Source organism: Penaeus chinensis, chromosome 29, assembly GCF_019202785.1.
Source record: "Penaeus chinensis breed Huanghai No. 1 chromosome 29, ASM1920278v2, whole genome shotgun sequence".
In the NCBI taxonomy this organism is placed as follows: domain Eukaryota; kingdom Metazoa; phylum Arthropoda; class Malacostraca; order Decapoda; family Penaeidae; genus Penaeus; species Penaeus chinensis.
Genome location: NC_061847.1, coordinates 9266689 through 9270486, shown reverse-complemented (window position 1 = coordinate 9270486; position 3798 = coordinate 9266689).

The following is a 3798-nucleotide window of genomic DNA, read 5'->3' as shown; positions in this document are numbered from 1 at the left end:
ATTATACGTGCAAGGTATTGGACATTTCCAGACCGTATTAATTATAGAAAGAATAATGAGAAAATTGCAGCATTAGTAGTAGTAGTACTGTAATTATTACTATTATTATTATCATTGTCATTGTCATTATTATTATTACTATCATTACTGTCATCGTTGTTATTAATATTATTATTATCATAATTATCAGTAATTATTATTGTTATCATTATATCATTATTAATATAATTATCATTGTTATAATTTTTGGGGGTATTATGATTATTATTATTATCATTATTCTTCTTATTATTATCATTATTCTTCTTATTATTGTTTTTATTATTTTTATTATTATTATCATTAACATCATTGTTATTATTATCATTATCATCAATATTATTGTTATTATTATTATCATTATTATTTTTACTATTTTTCTTGATTTATCATTGGTACTGTTGTTATTATTGTTATTATTGCTATTGTTTTATTATTGTTCTTGTAATCGTTATTTTTATTTTTGTCATGTCTATTATCATGATTATCACTACTATTATTGTTATCTTTGTTATTATTATAATTATTATCATTATCATTATTTATTATAAATATCATTATTTATTATAATTATCATTATCATTAACAATATCATATTTGCCGTTGTTTTGATATTATCATTATTATAGTTGTTGCTGTTGTAATATTATGATTATTATAGTTGTTGTAATATTATCATTATTATTGTAATTGTAATTAGTATCATAACTATTATTGTTATAATTATTATTGCTATTATTAGTATTATTATCATTATCACTAGTACTATTACCAGTATTGCTATTGTTGTTATCACCATTACTATTATCATCATAATCATCTTCTCAGTTTATCACCATTATCCTCATTATCACTCATTATTATCAATATTGTCATTATGATTATCATTATCAACATTATTCTTATCATTATTATGGTCATCATCATCATTCTTATTCTATTATCATTATTAACATTACCATTTTCATCATTATCATTATTGTTAATATCGTCGTCATCCCTGTGTATGTGTATGTATTAACGTTCTCACAACTCGCTCGCTTTTTTATTTTACTATTTTTTCAAATATGAACAAAATGCTTACATATATGATTCCGCTCTCCGTCTATCGCAAGCTTTAAAATTGGCAAGGTTTTCTTATTTTCCTCCTTTTCATCATTGGAAATTATCCCCTAAACATAAGGTCTCTGTTTTACCTTTAATGTAAAGAAAACGACGGTCGTCAAGGATGTGGAAATTTTGCAGTCGTGGCTGGGTTTACCAAGACGTTCCGCTGCCACCTTTTGTATCTTTCTTTTATATATTTTATTATTGATATTTTGTAATAACCCGACGTCAGTCTATACCATCGATTAAAAAGGTAAAACAAATGAAATTGGTTCGCGTATCTGTACGCTGTCGCTTTCTTGGTAAAGCACCATGATTTTCTTCATATTTTTAAGTTTTTTTCATAATTAGGAGTGCTGTAAGGCAAAGCATTTACAATGCCAATGATATAAGATGATCGCAGCAGTAATGGCCTAAACACCTTACCAAAAATGGCGTGATTATGAATAATCATCCTGAAAAAGACTGATCAGAATTATATATTTGATACCATATTCACATATGTTGAAAGTTGTAACCATACCTGACATATGGCAAGGTTACATCCAAAAGTTTTATAAGTGCGTAACGTCAATGAAGTATCTAAACAAAGAGGCATTCAATATACCAGGATTTTGTCGTAAGTAACATTTGATCAACCTGTTCCTAGTTGAAGGCAAACAAGATACTTGAATACAAGGATCAAAAACTGTCGTGACACAGAACCACTACAATCTTTACATTAATATGAATGTTTATGAGAAATACATGTATATTTGATGTAGTACTGATTGCTAAATGTTAATTTACAATGATCAAAGAAATATACACTACAATGATCAAATAAATCAGGAAAGTTTTGTGAAATTAAACGTTATTACATATTACTTACAATTGTAAATTAATAAATTATTTCATGTAATCTTACATGTTGAATTCTTCCAATAAAGGTGAAATACTCATCGAGAACTTTCATAACATGTTTTTTCCTGAATATTGTCTCGACAAACAGCTAAAATGTTTGATTGTAAGTATATGTTTATGTAAATCTGTATTGTGTGATGATGATTAATTTGTTGTCTAACATTATAAATATACTTCAAAAATATAATATCCATTTGCTATGTTACCAGAACACACATTTATCCCATAATGCTATTTTTGTTATATCCATCATAGTAAAAAAATCTTTCTAACTACTATTCAACAAAAACAGCTGACCAGAACACGATATTAAACAGGACAACAATAACAGGTAAGCCTATCAACCTGTATACCTTTAGAAACTTAACAGAACGTGAAGTCTGAGGTTTAACTACAGAAATGGTGTTCGATGAGATGCTCTCTTTCACGAATATCTTATTAGTTGTTTCAGGAGCTTTATCGTCTACAAATATATGAATGAGGATGTTTACGAAGAGGAGAAAGATGATAACAAAGAACCATATGTCGATCAGCTTGATGGCCGCGCCGGAGGGCAGGGAACGAGACATGTTCGAGAAGAGAGTGTAGAGGACCAGCAGCGTCGTAAGGGACATGATGGCGCGGGCGTTAAGGGCTTCCAGGCCGAGGAAGAGCGTCGCCCAGCTCACCAGCAGGAGCATCCCCGACGGCAGGAACGTGGAGAAGAGGATGACTCCCTGACGGCGATGGAGGTCGAAGTAGACGCTGAGGGAGCTGGTGCCGAGGGACCGATCGATCCTCTCGTCCTTTATCGTGTAGGTCGACAGCGTCCTCGGCCCCGTGTAGAGGACCTCCGCGTCTGAGAGGGAGAAGGCGACGTAACCTTCGTGCTCCGTCGGGAGTCGCAAGTCGATGCTGCAGTGCTGGATGTCAAAAGGATAACTGTACAGCTGGAAGTAGCAGGTGACGCGGGCGGTGAAACGCTGGATCATGGACAGTTCGTTCATCGCACCCGGGTATTGCACATCTGAGAGCGAAGCAAAGGACAGCGTGAGGTGTGAAATCTGGATTGCTTTTGCCAAATATCTGTTATAATTTATCTTATATTGCTTGCTCTGCATGAGTGAGCGACACATGCATCAACATCGATCTGTACGTTTGTGTGTGCATACGAAAAGGAAAAATAAAATGACCAGTTACCCATGTCAACGCTGTTGAAGTCTGGCGTTGTGCCGTTGTTGGCGCCGTTGACCATGAAGCTCTGGGCCAGTAGCTTCTGCTCTCCGCCTTCCAGGTTGACCAGCTGATAGCGCGGCCGCCACAGCTTCTCCGCGTCCGCCTCGGTCAGAATCGTGCCGTTCTTCGTGTCCTTGAGGTGCCGGAACCTTAGTCGCCGATCCTTCCAGGTGAGCGTGAACTGGAACTCGAGGGTGATGGCCATGTTGATGTCGTCGATGTTGGCGATGCGCGAGATAACGAGCGCGGCTCTGAGACTGAGGGGCCCTCCGTCGGGGCCCGAGGGAGGGATGTGACGCTGCTGCTCGTCGGACACTTCCACCACGTAGCAGTTCGATTCGTCGCTACCGTCGCGGCAGTCGTACCGGAAGTCGCAGCGCAGTTCCCTCGGGATGCAGTGGCCGGAGCGACACATAAAGTCCACAGAGGAGCAGTGCGACAGACTCGCCATCAGGACTTCCCCTTCCGTTAGTTCGCACACCTCGCTGACGACGTCCCACTCGCGCATTCCGAGTGGATACTCCTTCGTGGCAG